Raw genomic sequence first — 18568 nt, forward strand, 5'->3', positions numbered from 1 at the left:
TTGAATGCATACGTTTGCCCATCCACTGGTACTAGTACCGGTCAGAAAATGCAGACACTGTGTCACAACCCACTTCTTGACATCCCTTCCCTGCTACTGAAGACTTGATTCCTCAGGAGGCAGGCTGTTCAGTCCTTACCTTTCTTGAATGGATGAAAATACCTCTTTGCAGAAGCAGGCAGTACTAAAGTTACTGGACCATAACAAATTATACATACATACCTGCATACGTGTGTACACACACGCACACACGTAGCATTTTCTTCTAGTAAATGCTGAAGATAAGTGCAATGGTTGCGGCTTTAACGGAAACAATGGGAAGACTTAAATATGAATTTTCATTTTCAAACACAGTACCTGTCAAGCAGCTTCTCCTGTACAGCCTGCCAGGTCCTGACCTCAGGGTCCTTCACATCTCATGTTAAGTATTTTTTTTCTCTCTCACTAAAAAAGAACGGAAATGCTCCTTTAGGTGACTGTGATGTCATCAGTTATAGCAAGAAAAACAGAAAACCCCAACCTCAAATCCTGGCAAGCAAAACAAACAGGAAATGATGCATAAATATTTTGCTTTAAGACATTTATTTTGCCAGCACGTGCTGCACATTTGAAGTCTTAACCAGGTTGGTGATTTCTAATTTCTGCTTTCCTTTTCTGCCTGTTTTTGTTTCTCCCACAACCAAACGGCTCCCTGAACGTCCCACAGGCTGCTGTACATGGGACTGGTCCAGTTCGAGTATCTGGGGAGCAGAATTTGTCAAAACAAGTCAGCAAATTCCTTGTTGAGTACAAAATGTCTACCACAAACATGTGAGGTTTCTGCCCCATGTCCCTTTTTACAGCAGGTAACAGGACAGCACTGAACATTTGCTCTTGCTGCAGCACGGGGGTGATGCTATGGCAGGACAGCCTCGCCCAGCTAGCCAGAAATTGCACTTGCAGTGGCGTTCCACTTCCAAAGAGTTGTTTGTTTCTGTACAGCCAAAGCCCCCAAACCCAAAGGGACACTCATACCTGCCAAACCTAATTCATTCAGGGGACTATGTTGAAATGCCAAGTCCCTGCTGGGATTTAAACAAAGAAGTTAGATACAGATGAGGAGCTGTGGACATTTGGCAAGCATGATTACCAAGTTGTGGGCCTTGACATATTTTTAAAGAAGGTCTTCCCACAACGGCTGATCTCCCAGACAGCCAAACTAGAAGTTGCCCCAAGACTCTGATGAAAACCGGGGCAGGATCTTTTATAGCATCAGTCCCCGGTTCACATACAATCTTTATTTACTTCTTTTTTTTTTTTTTTTTTTTTTTTTAACTGCTATATTTTTTTGGCTTGAATTTTACAACACTAAAGAAAAAAACAGCTTGGTATTGATCCTTTAAGGTTAAGATCTTGGTGCACTTAAATTATTCTAACCCAGAGAGTTTGAAATTTATAGTCCCTCTTGAACCTCCCTGCCTCACCAGCTTCCTTGGGAGGACTCTGCTGCAGGCTGCACGCCAAGTGCAGTAAAATTTAAAGAGGTGAGAGAGAAACTTCCCAGAAAATATAAACATTTCATGGAAATGAAATAAGTCTTCCCTTATAGGAACTCACCTCAGCAAGCTTTAGATAAATGGAAAGGTATTCAGAATTGTAAGTGGATATAAAGTGTGGTGTTTTAGATACATTTGTTTATGAGCAATGCAGAAATGAGTATTGTCTTAAGACCATAGTCACACAGCCAGGCCCTGTCAGTCCCCCCCGTCCTGAGGTCAGCAGTGAGCACTAAAGCACAAATTGCAGAGCCAATTGGCTCTGTTTTATGCCTCCCTCTAGGATGGATGGCAGCCGCACACACCTCAGCCCCCCCGCAAGAACAAATCCCCTGCTTACTGCAATCACAATACATGAACTCATACACCCAGTAAGGGATCTGAAGTATTCCCCAAGTTCAGAGATGGGAAATTCAGAATAATAGCAAATGAACAAGGCACTGGAAAGTACTTTCCTTCTGTGTCCAAGCTCTCTGGCTGACACAACACAGAAGCCACACTTTACTGCACAATAACAACTGGGAGAGGAATAAAGTGTGAGCATTAGAAGGGCTATAAATTCCACAGCCACGTTAGCCGGGCACCAGTTGCAGGGGCCTGCCTGTCTTTCCAGTTTCTAGGACCTACATTTCCACAGAAAGTTCGTTCCATTGGTGAAGAGCCGGGAAGCAGCTAGCAGAATGGCCGTCTAAAAGAAAGACCCGAGACTCTGGCAGGGAGGTGCTTGGCTGGGACCAGGCCAGGCAATCCAGTGGCCAGTGATGGCTCAGGCAGGCATGCAGCATTTGCGGAGAGTGATGCTGGTACCTCCCCCTCTCTCTGAAGGCCTATGGGATGCTGATGCTCTATGCAGGATTTCTTCTCGGCTCCTCACCCATCTCCTTCAAATTCTAGGAAACCATGGAAATGCTGAGGGTTGAGGGGATTGTGAGTGGGCTCTCTAGCCCATCCCTCTTCACTAGAACTGGATGGCTATCACCCACCCTTCATAAGCAAGTGTCGACTTTCAGCCTTGCCTAAGCTGTCCTTCCAGCACAGGCTTTTCCTATTATTTATTCAGGTTCTCCCTGCTGTATGTTGACTCTTCCCATCACCAACACAGAGTGAAAATCATTGCCCTTCCTGCCACATCTGTTTTGCCTCTGTGCTCTCAAGCCCCCTCCCAAAGTGCGCTTGTCTGGGGCTGGTGTGGTGTTACAGCCCAGACAAAGTGGGACTGCAAGGCAGAGCGCTCCCCGTCCGTCCGTCCCTCCCTCCTCCCCTCGGAGACATTGGTTCTCTCTCCCCCGCTCCTGCCTCACACTGCTTTTGTGTATTAAATGACTTTGTAAAACTGTTTGGGAGGAGACTCCAGGTGGGATTTCAAAAGTGCTTAACTGACTTAGACCCCTAACAAGCAATGAGATCCCACAGCTATCTGGTACTCGGTGCCCAGTCAGACCTCATTGTCACCAGAACATTTGATTCCTGTCTGGACAAAGAGACAAGATGCCACCTGAATGCTACGGACACCCTTGGCTTTGGTGGCAATGACATACATGAATAATCTGGGTTATAAGAAAATGAACATCGACAGGCCCAAGCTAGTGCAGGGGCTGTTTCCGTCCAGCTGGCTGAGTGCTTGCCCACATAAGGAACCTGCGTTCTGGTCCCACCACTGGCTTCTCCCTGTAAATTGTTAATTGGTTTGTACATGTTTGCATAAGAAAGTGTGTGGTGACCTGTATGCATGCACAGAAAAAACAGCACATGCCTTTAGCCATGTCTGCCATAGGCTCTGGCTTAGCAGGTAATCAAACATTCATGGGAAGGACAAGCTGGGGCCAGATCAAATCAAATAACTTCAACAACCCTTTCCCAGTTTCTGTGAACATTTAACCAAGTGTCTTTCTCCAGATTTCTGCCCTTCTGAGGGCCCTGTTTCTTTATTGCATATCATCTGTGTGCCACTGTAGTGTATATTAGGTCATTTCTGAACAAAGTGTAGTGACTACCAGAGGACATGACGTGACAAATTACACCACACCTCACACTTCCACGGCTGCTGCCAGAGGAGAGGGACGGAGCATTGGTGCTGACAACGTTCCTCTTATACAAGCAGGGCAACTGCTACCCTTCAAAGGGAGCAGAGCCCAGCTACGAAGGAAGAAGGCACAAGTTCCTGACACACTGAACCAAAGAGCCTTCCACTTGGGAGACATTCCTTTCTCCACAGAGCAACAAAGTCCTGCTTGAGGGAGAGCACAAGAGACTGTCTCCAAAAATCACAATTCTCATATTTTCAAGTAGGAGTAGAGATGTGTTCTGCCCCAGTCAAGTCTCCTTCCAGCAGAGGGAATAAAGCAGCCTGCAGGAGGAAGGACTAACTAAATATTATCAAATAACCTTGATACAGCCGCCTTTCATCTCTGAGCCCCAATCCCACCATTTGTCCAGTTAGTCTGTGAGCACCCTGGAGCAAGGCTGTTCTTGTGCTGCCTCTCGCTTGGCTAAGACCTTGAGGTATATCTGCACATGTGGCTCAGCACACAGAAATGAAAAGGCATGTCCCTGTATTTTAGTGGGTGGGTTGCAGTTTCTAAGGTTAGGTTTTCCTTCACAAGCAGATCCTACAGAAATGTAGGAACAACACCCTGCTTCACCAAGCAGCTTAGATATGTGCAATGTTTTCCCACCTCACACTCTTGGGCAATGCAGTCAGAGATCACTCAGTTCAAATTTTCTGCTAAAGTTCACATTTTCCATTCTGAATGTTTTGGACTCTTGAATACTAGCAAGTTCCAGGCAAGTTCTTAACTGGAAGCTGAACTCTAACTTGGAACCCCCCCAATATCGCCGATGTTTCTCAGACTGTCCTTTTAAAAAGAGCTTGATAGGAGAGTGTATAAAACATTTTAAAAGAAAAACTCCCAAACCATACCTTCAAAGAGAAGATGATGCAACTGCATTACCCTGCATGTGAAAGGGTGGGGAAGAACCTAGAGACGAGCCAGTCAAGACTATAAATCTTCATTTCAGCAAGCTAGCATTCTAACAGGCATCCTCCTAGCCGGCCATCAGCATCAGGCAGTTCACAGGCACCATTCTTGAGGCCTGAAGCAAAGTCTATTTTGGAAAGATCCAGTAGTAGTTTAGCAGCTAAATCCATCACACTAATGCCAGGCATCTTAGAGGGGGCAGGACTACTGTACTTCAGCTCAGTCAGGAAAGCTAAATTCTCAATACCTCTCCTAAAAATGTTGTGCATGAATTTATTGATAGTTTCCTCACCCCCCTACTTTACCTGTGACAAGTTAGGGTGCTTTTAGTGTTTTGGGGCACTATGCCCTGTAGCTGTGCAATTGTTCACACAGCTTTAGTGACAGGGTAAACCAGCATTGTATGAAATGGTTTAGCCAGGAATGATCCTGCCCTGAACAGGGGGCTAGACCAGATGACCTCTTGAAGTCCCTTCCAGCTCTGCTTTTCTATGATTCTATGTCCTGGAAGGAAGCAGTCCCTGAGATGAAGTGGATAGCACTGGATCTGAAGACAGGCTACTGCTCCATTACATATCAGCATTGGCTTCCCTGTGAGTTTAAAGTCTAAATGCAATGACAGAGATGAGTCCAGCTTGTAGGCACCAAACGTGAACTCATGGACAGGGCTGATGCTCATCAGGATGGACAACTGTCTTGCCAGACATGGAAGGCAGCTGTCTGGATGATCTTCAGTTTGAATGTCTGCAATGAGACCAGCATTGCCCCCGACTGAGACTTGCTATTAAATGACTGACACCCAGGTCCCTGGGCATGCCTACCTCCTGCCCTACTGAGTGATCCACAGGTGCGGAGAGGGGATTTGAGCTGACAGTAGAAAGGAAACTCACATGCCCAAACTATTCTTATTGGATCCACCCATCAGCTGTTAGATGATAACAGTCTTCAACACCCAGCAACTTCAGTGGATTCAGACATGCAATTGAAAACACTGCCTTCCTCAGAGCTGCGCTCTCTTAGTCCGGCACGCCTCCTCCGCTAGCCACGTACATTCCTGCCATCTCCATGCCCCAGACGCCTGCCCATTCTTCTGCCCAGCTATTCAGGAGATGGCACATTTAGGTACCTTGGGGCCTGGTTCTTCTCCTACTGCTTTGTTCAAAGTTCTTCTTGTGTGGATATGAGGGGCCAGCCTGGTCCTCGTGAGCATGTTTTAGCACTTCTGAGAAGGTCTCACTTACAAACTGCTGACTGGAGTGTTAAGGCCCAGCTCTGGAGGGAAGGGAAGAACAGCCAGGGCTTGCTGTCATTGTAATATATCTGCAGTATCCTGAAGGCAAGCATGAGGAGGCAGAGGGACGGCAGCAGTGCTGCAGATTCACCCCACTTTGTGACATATTACATCCCAGAGTGAAGGAATTGCCTTGTAGGGAGCATAAATCAGGAGCCATTCTCAGCTTTTAAAGAAGTAAAGTTTGTATGAATATAATTATAGACTCTGATGCAAATAAAACAAGATGTGACAGATTTAGAAGGCTGCCACTACTAAGCTGCTGCTATAAAACGTCAGTAAGTGACTAGCAGTTGGCAAGAGATTCAAAGAGGATCCTGCTCTCACTAGACATTGAATACTGTGTCCAAGATGTCTCTTTTTAGAGTTCCTTTTGCTGAACTCTGCACACTTTAAACACCAAAAAATTGGTGTGTTCACTTTGAACCACATCATCTAAACCAATTTCTCTCTTTGGTTCATTTCACAGTATCAACCCATGTTTTTTTTCACCTACCTGAAGATGCAGGACCTCCACTGCAAAGGATTTGCTGCTTGTATTTCTTGAAGGTGATTTTATCATCTTCACCGTAATGCCTGTATTTCCATTGCCAATACCACTAACAGAGTAAAATAGCTCACCTTGTCTTTGAGTCAGGGTCTGCTCTGCCCACCTGAAATACTGCCTCACTTCATCTCAATTAGCTCCAAGTAGCAATAGTAAGTGGAATGTGTATCAGCTGCTCAGATGATACTTGCTGTCAGCTCAGCTGTGATCTAAGCCTCGGCTCCTGGGAGCTGCTTGAAAGCCTAACAGTTATGGGTACCCAAGCACATACGACTGCCAGTGAAGCCAATGGGCACAGGTGGTGCAGCCTCAGCATCTTTGACTCAGGTCTCCTGCCCAGAATCCTGAGCAACTTACCCATGATGACATGATGGCAAAGGGGGTGTAAAATCTGGGGGCATCTGGCTCCTCGTCCTGCGTGCTGATCTGTAGCCCTCCTGTCTCTCATTAGCAAGAAACAGTTCCAAGTGGTTCAGTTTTAAACATGCTAAAAGTGCTCTGAAATTTGGGCCTATCAGAGTGCCCAGCTTTAAATCCTAAAACATCTGTCCGTATTGTTTCCTGAAAAACCGCTCTCAGATATTTATAATAAAACAGGGTTTGAACACACAGGCTATTGTGCGTCTCCCCAGATATTGTCTAAGGCTCCAGCTCTACTTAACAGACATAACAGTATTAATTTTATGGCAGGTTCAGGGGCTGGAGCTGGCACATATCTGCTGGAGGACTGCCCTATCCGGAGACTTGCAGAACTGGTGGATTCTTTGGTATTTGAGGCAACTGTAAAAATCTGCTTCCTTCTGTTACAAGTCACCCTCTTCCCCTCCATCACCTAGATTGATTACTTTGCTTCCTATCGCCACGAATCTGCACGGAGACAACATTCTGAGCAAGCATAAATTATAACGTGGAGTTTCCAACGGTGCATTTAAGCAAACTATAATTACAGTGGGTTACTACCAAAAACACTTTTCAACACCTTCTCACTAGGTCTCCCACAATATGTTACTAAAATTTATAGCCTTCTTTGTTACATTTGTCTCCTAAGTGAGCCCATTTCCAAGCTACCCCAGGGTGACCGGTAAAAATGCATGGAAGTTGCATTATCCTCTATATATGCTACTGTTTGTAATGCCAATCACTTTGGCCTTCACAGTGATGGAAGGGGGCGAATGAATAGGCCATCCTCACATAGGTAGGGATGCTGACTGCACACTGTATACCATTCACTGCACTAAGTAACATGCCTACTTGCACACTTTTTTTTCTTCTCTTTCCAGGACAGAGGCCTGTAGCATATGCATGCCTGCCAGTTGTAATGCTGCTGGGGTCAATTAGGTGAAAAGTTGCCGCACTGTGCTGTGGTACCAGGTAGCTGCAGGATCACTGGTCCCTCCTTGAGCACCACAGCAGGGATCTTTGGGTCCCATGTGCAAAGTTCCTTTGAGATAGGGCAGGTCAGAGGGTCCTGTCCCTTTGGTGTCAGTCAACAAAATTAGGTTCCAGCTGGCCCCACACAACCAGGCAGGGCCGCAGTTATCAGTGCTATTTGGTATCTGTGAAGTGCCAATAGTATGCTCCATGCAGCCCAAGCAGGGGCCCTGCAGCAGACGCAATGCAGGCTGGGCACACAGTGTGCCCCTCCAGAAGGCCTAGCCAGAGCAGTGCAAGCTTGTTTTCTCACTCATCCTGCATGCGTCATCAGCGAGTCATGGCCCTAACATGCTCTGGGAGGAATCGATCTTTTGTCACCTGGGGAAGAGCATCCACGTGTCCTGTGCATATTAGAAATCTATGTGCAGCTCTACAATATTCCTCTTGAACAGCACGAGAGAAGCAAGATCCACACAGGGGTAAGTAGTCTTCTGCCAATTCCTGCTAGCAGGAGGTAGAATCATAAGGCAAGCATGGCTCTTCTGTTCCACCAAGCTGCAGGAGATGACCATGACCCTTTGATCAGAGGGAACTTGAGTCAGGGCTCAGGGACCCTGCAGAGACTTGGCCAAAAGCCTCAGCTAATTCTCAGAGAGTCAGCAATTAAGTCAAACTCCAGACAGGGGACATCTCACCTGAGACTGCCCTGTTCCAGATCTGCTCTGTACAGGCAGATGTGCTCAGAGCATTTGCAGCGAGGAGTGATACTCCTGGAAATCTCAGCTGCAGTGTGAGGCTCCATTGCTGCTGTTCCCCTTCTTCACGTTGCCCCCAAAAAGGAGTGGGAATATCCCCACTTGTTTCTGATGCAGACTGACATGGGCATTTTGGCTGCCTACACACGTGCTTGTTCGTGTTCCAAGTAGAACACACGGAGCGGGCTTGGTTAACTGAATCTGCTCCACGCTCCAATTAGAATGCTCCCCCACCTTACCATCACGTGTATTAAGCTCCCATACATTTTTAAATGACCGTGGGGGCACTTTAACTAAACCTTGTTGAATGAGGTTTAGATTAAAAAATGGCCACAGAACACTTCAAGTGCATGGGGCCTTAATATATTAGTATTCACGTACTGTCTGGGAACCACTCTATTTAAAATGCACCCCCAAGCACATGGTATAGGTAGTGTTTAAGTCCATATTAATTTGCAGAAGTTATTCTCAATTTTGAGTGTAATAAAGTTTTGCAAACAACCTATTTCTCAATCCTATTGAAAAAGAATCTCCAATGACGTGATACAATCTGCAAGAGAAGGCTGAGAGGTGATCTTGTGGCCGTCTACAAACTCAAACTCATCGGGGGGACAACAGGAAATAGGGGATATGATGTTTACCAGAGCACCCCCCAGGGTAACTAAAAACAACAGCCACAAATGGAAGAAGAGCAAATTTAGACTGGACATCAGGAAAAAATTCTTTACAGTGAGGAAAGGAAGTGGTGCTGTCCCCTTCCTCGGTGGTATTTAAGAGGAGATTGGATAAACACCTAGCTGAGGTCATCTGACCCCAGCACTCTTCCCTGCCCAGGGCAGGAGGTTGGACTCGATGATCTAATAGGTCCCTTCCGAGCCTAACATCTATGAAATCTATAATCCTGTGCCAAATAGCAGGCACTTTTCAGCATAGCCTGTGGGATGATGGAAAGGTTGTTTGTTCCAGGACAAGTGCTGCTCTCAGAGGGCCCCAGAGGTCTTGTCCACCCAGCTGAGAAGGAATGAAAAGAGGAGTTCAGGAGCAGCCTATAGTAGCAGAGAGTAACCTAGGACAAAAGCAGAACAAGAAGTGCCAACCTAGCTACTTCAGGGCAACTGGCACAACTATCATGCCACTGCTGCTGCCGGCAAAGTCTGGGCTCAAGCTCTTGGAGGGCCAGTGCGACTGCTGTGGTTCACATTGTTCAGCAAAACAATTAATACAATCAATTACATTTCAAGAATGTCTTGTCTTGTGAATCATTGGGCCATTAACCTGAGCAGCCCCGGTGTATATTCCCACCATCAACACTGCCTGAATAATCCCCAGGGGAGTAATTAAAAGCATATCACATGGAGAAATGTGTAATGCATTATTGGATCCTAATAAATACAGCAACCCTCTAGCACACTGACAGTGATTTAGAAAGGAGCTGCTAGATATGAGAGAAAGAGGGAGGGCAAGAAGGGAGATGTGGGGGTTGTTGCTGCTAATCCTCTGCTGTAAATTTACAGGACATGCATGTATCTCTTTATCCCCTGACATCCATACTGAGGCTAAAGACAGGTAGCAGAAGTGAAGAATGAGCTCAGTCACTGAAAGTCAATGGGACTTAGGCTCTTCCGTCTATTAGTTTTGAACACCGGACCCAACTGTTTAAGGGACTTAGGCAACAGTGCCAAGTGAAAAAATGCCTAAAAAAACTTTACAAGTCTGGACCGAAACCCCTCCACCAAAGTTTCCCATTACTGATACTCAGTGGGTATTGCAGTTATTAATAATGCTTCAGACAGAGCAGACGTTATGGAAATGCCAAGTGTTACAAAGGCAGGTTAAAACATCTGGAGCAGCGGGATGGTTTACTGCAAGAGGCACCCATCGTTGCTGGCCCTCTGCTGACAAGGCCTCACTCAAGAGGCAGTGCTCTCACGGCCATGGAAGATTATAGAAGGGAAATAATACTCAGCTCACCTGCCTTTCCTTTCCTTTCCATTTCTTTTCTTTTCATTCCTATAAATCACTTACTGTCTTCTTTGAAAGCCTTGATTTAATCTGCACATTGAATAAATTAACTATATTTTGCTAGGAGTTAGGTAGTCATGTAAAACAGAAACATGAGGCTAACATCTTACTATAGTTCTTGTGGGCAAATATAATGACTAACATTGTTCCCTTCCTCTCTGCTGTGTGCTTTGTCCACCAGCTGTAAATCTACTTAAGTTGGCTAAATATGTTCTTCAAAGAATCATGGAGGTTTGAGATGCAAAAGACACAGGTGCATCCCATCCATCCCTGCCCACACAGTCCAGAACTCGTCCTGCTGATTCCACTAACTTTATCTTGTCACCTAGTTGCTGATGGCTTGTAGGTTAACACAGTATTCTGGCTTGCTGCTCTAAGGAAACTATACAAAGCTCCTGTCCGGTCAGTCCCACGGCATTCCAGCAGACTCCTCTGAAGAAACAGTGCTGAAGTGGCAGCAGATTAACTTTCAGTGGCACAAGTCTAAAGCCACATCCAAAGTCCAGCATCAGCAGGCCAAAAGGCAATTGTTCCCTGCCATACTGCAATTTCCTCGTTCTACAATTGAGCCCCCCATTAACTTTCATAGGTAGCAACTTTCCTGCTAGTTTTAAAAAGGTTCTCAAAGTCCAAGCACCCAGGAGTTCGAGGCATGGACCAGTGCCCCGGTGTTCTTGGTGCTTGACAGACACAGAACAGACAGACCCTGCCCCAAAGAGCTGTATGCATTAAACAAGAGACAACTGACGCATACAGACAGGCAGCAATGAGACAGTCCTGGTCAGTGCGACAGGCAGTAGTTAAACAGCCTTAACATTGCTGAGCTTTAAGACAGGGGTTGGAAAAAATACTAAGTTTGCTGGTTTGTGGATGCCAACAGAGCACAGGGCTGTGACATGCTCAAAGAGATATGCTAAGAAAATGATCCTTGAAGCAGTGTTCTAATGAATACAAGGGGCAAGACTGCATTTGTCATGGTGAGGGAAAAGAATGTTGCAGTAATACACACATAAGAAGTAAGAATCATGAAATGATCAGCCCTTGGACGAGGGTTTATAAATGACAAACCAGGCCACAACTAAATCAAACTACAAACTAAGGTACAAGGTACCTTACTCAGTGCTTATATGTTTGTGCCTCAGTGCATACTTATTTGCAGTGCCATGTTAATGATTTTCAGTCATCCTAATTGCATTACCTAACTGCTAGCCAAACTTGCAGTAGGCAGGTCCTCTGCCTGGCAGATCTATCAAGTTGTTCAATAAGCAATCACCACATGAGCAAAAGGGAGAAGCAAATACAAAGTTAAGGGTGCAATCAGGTGCAAGTGCTAACTGCCACAATATGCATCTACTATGTTGTATATGGAAGCAACAGTTAATACAATTGGTGCTGAATTATAGCATACAAAAAAAGAATAGTAATAGATCCTCAGAGCAACCTCACTGCATGCCCCCCACCTTCTTTTATTCAGTTTCAGAATAAACAGATCCACTTGATGCTGAAACCAAGGCTTTAGGATTCCTATTAGCTCAAGAATAAATCCCACAATGAGCATGGACCTTAAAAGGCATCCTCACAAATGAACTAAAACAAACAGGAGGTTCCCTACCTACAACACTATCACTACAGAATACAGTTCCTACCTTTCCATTCACAGGGAAGGAATGAACACAAATACACAACCCTGGAGTCCCTGAGCTGTCATGGCAATAGTTTATGTGAGGTTGTAGGATACCTAGCTCCCACTGATCTGAACCCTACGTAAAAGCCTAGGCCAGGGCTGTCCAACTGGCAGCCGGCCAGCCACGCGTGGCCTATGAGAGGTTAGTTAAGTAGCAGTCCCTGGGCTCTTGCCCAGTTGCCAGTCCTCCCACTGCCCTGCCTGCAAGAGCAGCCAGTCTCTGAGCAGCCCCTTCCCTTAGCCAGAGAGATGCCTCCCTCTCATGCTGCCCTGTAATAATCACATTGCAGCCTCTTAAGTGTAAATGTCAAGATGATCAAACATCCAGAGCATTGCTGCCATTGAACAAAGCAGCATCTGCTTTCCCCACTTGACCTCTTTGTATCACATCTCCCTGCCTGCCCAAGGACTATAGGGGAAGGTTGTGTACAATGAACACCTAACAGCCAGAAAAGAACATTTCTCCCATGTTGCGAGGTGTCATATGGACACCGCCATTAGGTGTTATCACATAATGACAGGGACACAATGATCAGAGCTCGTGCCTCTGCACGTCTGCACTGCCAGCTAGCTCCGACTGCAAAAAATGAAACCCTACTGGCTGGTCATAAAATTAATGTTTTGAAAAGGCACACTTTATAAATTCAAAATGATGAAAATAATTAATTAATAAATAGACTGTAGATTCTTTCTACCCCACTAAAGCTTTTGGGAAGAGCTGGCATGGTGAGAGCAGGAAAAGGAGGTACATTCCAGCAGTGAGTATGTGACAGACAATGGAGATGACATTTTTCTAAGGAAGAAGAATAGGTCAAGTAGCCTTCCTTTCCAATAGAATAAGAAATGTAATGTCAGCTTAAGGAACTTAAAAGTTGTTAGCAGTTATATATTACCAGCAACATATTTTACACTAGGCAGCTATGAAAAAAAAGAGTCATAAAAAATGCAATTAAATGTCTGAACTGTTGCTATTTTGGAAATTAAAACAACACACAGTATCCTTGCTGCAGCTTATATTACTTACTTATGACTTGTGCACAGTTATTTTCACCAGTTTAACCATGCTTCTTTTCCATAAAAATCTGTTGTTAATAGGTCTCTTGGGAACTCTGAAAATAACAAGATCTGTAATAAAAAAATTAATAACAGTGAGAGCAAACTTAAGTTAGAAAAGCTTTTTAGAATACATTAAAGGTTCTATTTTGAAAAAGAAATATTTGCACAGAAAACCTCCACTGTTTGATTTTCTACACAGCACTGTGCAGCAGGTAAATCAAAACCACCATTCTTTGAAAGAAAAAAAGGAAAAAGTGCAAACTCCAGGAGGGGCAGCATGACCATGGCACAACATCATTGCTGATGGTCACCGAGAACAACACAGGATGGATTTTCTGTTGCTTAGTTTCTTAAATTATTTCTCTCGATTCAGTAATGGAAAACAGTAAGAGCTGCCAGGTAACAGATTGGTTACACACACATTATTTCTACATACAGATGCATTCAATGCAATAAAACTTCTAAAGACAGTACATTTTGAATCTGTCTCATCAGAAACCACCGATTCGTGTGGTGCACACACCACAAAGAGAAGGTATGCACTAAAGGACACAGGAATAACCCTGGTTCTACAGGATTTCCCACCACAACAAACTAAGCTGCCTTCTGGTAGAATCCATTGTTCTGCACCTCTGTGCTTTCTAAAGCTAACGACAAGCATTCTCCAACTAATATATAAAATCTGTCCTTTATTTATAATAGTAATGTACAATGCCTCTTAGGCATGACCTTTTTGCTATATCCTGGAACTAGATTCACAGTTTTCCACCATGCAATGTTGAAAGGTCTAATTTATGAAATCACAATGTTAGGATAAGTATGATGAAGTCCTGTGGGTATGTTGTGCAGGAGGACATAACAGATGATCACCATGTGCCTTATGACACATGTATCTGTGAATCCTGCAAACTAAGGTCCTGGCAGCCTCGGCTCTTACCGGTTTGCCTTTTCTCCGCTGCTCATCCACTTAGACAGACTTCTGTTCACCTGGCGGCTCTGATCCTGCAACAAACATCACAGAGCACTGACAATTGTGATTCTATGCCAGGAGGCCTAGAACAACCCACTGTGAGGAGAGATTTAACAAAGGCAGTGAGCTCTAGCCACTCTGCATGGTCCTTAGACTGGTGTGGCCCACCAGCTGAGTAACCTGTGTGCAATCCCTGCACCCAAGGGAGTGCGGAGGTCACTCTGTCCCCACCCCCTTGAGGTCCACTGCCAGTTCATGCCCTGTAGTAGACCAGGCTGTGCTCCTAAGGGTACAGTAACAAAGGGTGTGCGTAGATGAAACGGGGGCCCTCAATTGAAGTGGTGGTGCCAGGAGTTCCTGTGTTCCAGGGGCAGAGCTTGGGCTGGCGGGACCATGCCCCGATAGTACTCTGAACTGTGCCCCAATCACTGCAGTCTCACTGCTGGTTGGGACATAAGAAAAACTCTCCTCCTTCATGCCTAAGAGGCAACAGATTTAAAGGCAACACTCTTTTTACCCTTGAATAACCAATGTAACTCACTGCCAGAGAATACCGAGACAAAAAGTATGGGTAACAAATATCTGTTGTGCAAAGACCAATCTCATCTTCCCTCATGAAGTAATTACATAATCATAATTTATGACATGTTCTGCACCTTCACATGCAGCACCTTGCAAAGCAGGCTAGGCAGACTACTTATCTGATCCAAGTGGCTGTGCCCATGTCCCTCCACCTGACTAAATCACTAGGTTTGAGAATCCTGTTGAGATCAAAACAAGGCATAATATGTAAGCACTAAACTGCCTGTCTATGTCCAGATTGTCAGACCTCCAAAGGGAATGGGTCCCTCACATTTCCACAATCTCTACAGGGCAGCACAAATGTCTGGGAGCCTGTTGGCAATATTTACTCTGCCTTGATCCAAAGCACGATATGCTTTCACTGCCACCAGTATCTCAGAAGCAACACAGGACAGACATGAAGTCAAAGGACAGATGTATTTGGAAAGTTAGACAAAGGTGGAAAGGTTTTTGCTCTAATGCTTTATGCCTAGCATTTCTCTATAAGACTGTGATAACTGGCAGGATATTATCACTCTCTTCCCAAAAGACCATTAATGCTTCTTCCTCTTTGCTGCTGACTCTAGCCAAAGAAGTCTGGATCTTATGGGTGGTTGAAGTGAGCTAAATAATTTTTGCTGTTATTGAAAATCCTGACATCTGTAGAACAAGTATGCCATGACCACAGGATACTGATGGCAGGGGAAGATAAATAAATAAAACAAATAGAGTAAAAGCCCTTGATAGCTTCTCTAGCTTTGAACCTCACAACTATTCCTGTTGCAGATGCTTCTGCTGCTGCCGCCTTTCTCAACATTAGAAAAATGTAAGTGAGAGGGATATGAGACAGGACCAAGGGCTGGGATATATCACTCAATAGGTCTCTCAGTATGCCCAGAGGAACCATACAGAGCATGAGATCCACTCAGAGAAATGCTGGAAGCAAAGTTTGCTGCAGGAATAAATCAGTGACCCTTGCAAGACAAGTACCAGTTGAACTGTTTTCCCATCGCTCAGCTGTTGTGGGAAACACGAGGCAGCTGTGGATGCATTACACATGGTTATGGTGTTTGAAGATTAAAGGGATTTGTTGCCACATTCTGTATGAACCCTCAAGACTAATGATGTCGAAAGCACAGGGGGGAAATCCCTACCCTTTGCAAAATGGTGGAGATGCAGCATCTTAAAAGAGCTCCTGCCATACACAAAGGGAATGGGCCCTGCAGAGAGCTGAGAATGAATTCATTTGTTGGCCACCACCCCGACTCCTGCCACCACCATGTTGGGGAGACTGAAACACTCTGTAAAACTCTAGCTTGACTAGTAAACACGACCTCGCCTGGAACCCCCAGGCATATAGTCACCGCAGGCTGTAACACACCACGGACAACTGGACAGCTCACCATGCAAAAGCCTTGGGAATGGGTCGATCTCTGATAGCTGTGCTTGAGAGGAGGCATAGGTATGCTTCTGGGTGCTGCATGCCAGCCCTCCAAGCACTCAGAGCTTTCTTTGCTTGGACAGTATTTGTGACTGTAGCTGTACTGAGGAAAACCTGCATCTGTACTATGAATTTGAGATGATTCTATGCCTGCTGCATCTGTGGTCAAGATGTCATGCCTGGGAACTAAGACAGACCATTTTTGTAATCTTTCCTTTCAGCAGAGACAATATTTTCAATCCTATGTCAGTGCAAGAAGTGATACAAAACAAAAATTCATTTGACACTACCAAATACGATCACCCCCAAAGGCATGATGGCCGTGTTTCAGTCAGCTAAAGACAGAACAAAAGAATTCAAAGTGTTTTTGTTTTCATCGAGGAATGGCCAAGTTCTCCAGTGCCATGAAAACAACTCTACAAAGGAGGAATTCTCACACATCTGGGCAGCTGCACCTTGCTTTCATTCTCCTGAACGCAAGGTTTTCTGCTGTGGATAGATATTTTAGAAACCAAAACTTCTGCTACAGGGCCTGCGCAAAGACCAACAGGTTATGTTGCCATTGCAGCTCTCCTTATTTACTGCTTGTTTGCTAGTTTCCATCAGCTCCCATAAGGTGCTAGAGGGGATGTTCATATTGTCATGATCCAAGAAACTTCTAACAATCTGAGACTCATAATACTAATGGTAACAAGAAGCATTTTTGGGTAATACTTACTGTACATGAAGCAGTCAAAATCATCTGGTTTTAAAAACCAAGGACCGCTGGATATTTTTAGATGATCTGGCAGCAGTGAATTTTGAGACCCAGGTCTCTGATAACTGATGGCAGCCTCAATGGATTCAGAGCAGAATGCTGGTACTGACAAAATTAAAAGATTAGAAGATCATAAGTTACAGAAATGCTCTCTTGCTCTCTCCCTCTGAAGAGCAATTTTGTGTAACTCAGAGCTTTCTTAATACACAGAGAAGTAGATGGTTAGCTAATGAAACCGACATCTGGCGCTCCGAAAGAGCCAAGAATGTTCTTACAGAGGTCACAAGGTGAGCTGCAGAGTCACAGAATAAAACGAACAGAGAGATCTCATGTACTGAGTATCATATTTCTGAACATATCCTTGACATCCTGTCATATACAAATCACCACTAGTATAAATGAGTCATAATAGCAGTTCTCTTTGAATGTTGTGCTTTAATGTACAACATTTCTCCAAGGAATGTACAGTAGTTCTCCAAGGAAATTCCTATTTTTGAAGAGTCTTGAAAGCTACCCATTTTTTTTAAACAATGCATTCAATATGAATGGTAAAATCTAACAAATTGAACCTTATTAAAATGGTCACAAATCAGCAGACAGCCAGTGCAGTGGTCCCAGGTAGGACCATGAGCATAATACCAAGACACTTCCTTCTTTGTACACGTAAGGACAATATCAGCAAAAGAGCTGGGTCAAGCCAAATGGATCTGGAGAGGTGTTCTGCAACATTAACATCCAGAATTTTCTCTGCACCACCAAAGGTCTCCCAGATATAGGAGACTTCAGGAAGGCCTTCGATACGGTATCCCACCCCATACTGGTGAACAAGTTAAGAGGCTGTGACTTGGATGCCTACACAGTCCGGTGGGTGGCAAATTGGCTGGAGGGTCGCACCCAGAGAGTCGTGGTGGATGGGTCGGTATCGACCTGGAAGGGTGAGGGCAGTGGGGTCCCGCAGGGTTCGGTCCTTGGACCGATACTCTTTAATGTCTTCATCAGTGACTTGGACGAGGGAGTGAAGTGTACTCTGTCCAAGTTTGCAGATGACACAAAACTGTGGGGAGAAGTGGACACGCTGGAGGGCAGGGAACAGCTGCAAGCAGACCTGGACAGGTTGGACAAGCGGGCAGAAAACAACAGAATGCAATTCAACAAGGAGAAATGCAAGGTGCTGCACCTAGGGAGGAAAAATGTCCCGCACACCTACTGCCTAGGGAATGACCTGCTGGGGGGCACGGAAGTGGAAAGGGATCTTGGAGTCCTAGCGGACTCCAAGATGAACGTGAGTCGGCAGTGTGACGAAGCCATCAGAAAAGCCAATGGCACTTTATCGTGCATCAGCAGATGCAGGACGAATAGGTCCAAGGAGGTGATACTTCCCCTCTATTGGGCGCTGGTCAGACCGCAGTTGGAGTACTGCGTGCAATTCTGGGCGCCGTACTTCAAGAGGGATGCGGATAACCTGGAGAGGGTCCAGAGAAGGGCCACTCGTATGGTTAAGGGCTTGCAGGCCAAGCCTTATGAGGAGAGACTGGGGCACCTGGACCTCTTCAGCCTCTGCAAGAGAAGGTTGAGAGGCGAACTTGTGGGTGGCCCA

At 45.2% G+C, this 18568-nt stretch overlaps 1 long non-coding RNA gene across 1 annotated transcript in view; it reads right to left on the reverse strand.

Moving 5' to 3' along the window:
• Positions 1-371: 371 nt before the first annotated feature.
• The window catches only part of LOC102373034, an 18584-nt gene continuing 387 nt past the window's right edge, over positions 372-18568 (reverse strand). The window contains exons 2-5 of the long non-coding RNA XR_323039.2: positions 16933-17076; positions 14180-14244; positions 13211-13311; positions 372-444 (exon numbers count right to left, since the gene is read on the reverse strand). This is a non-coding gene — a long non-coding RNA (uncharacterized LOC102373034). The remainder of the gene's footprint in view (positions 445-13210; positions 13312-14179; positions 14245-16932; positions 17077-18568) is intronic.

This window comes from Alligator sinensis, unplaced genomic scaffold (assembly GCF_000455745.1).
Source record: "Alligator sinensis unplaced genomic scaffold, ASM45574v1 scaffold611_2, whole genome shotgun sequence".
In the NCBI taxonomy this organism is placed as follows: domain Eukaryota; kingdom Metazoa; phylum Chordata; order Crocodylia; family Alligatoridae; genus Alligator; species Alligator sinensis.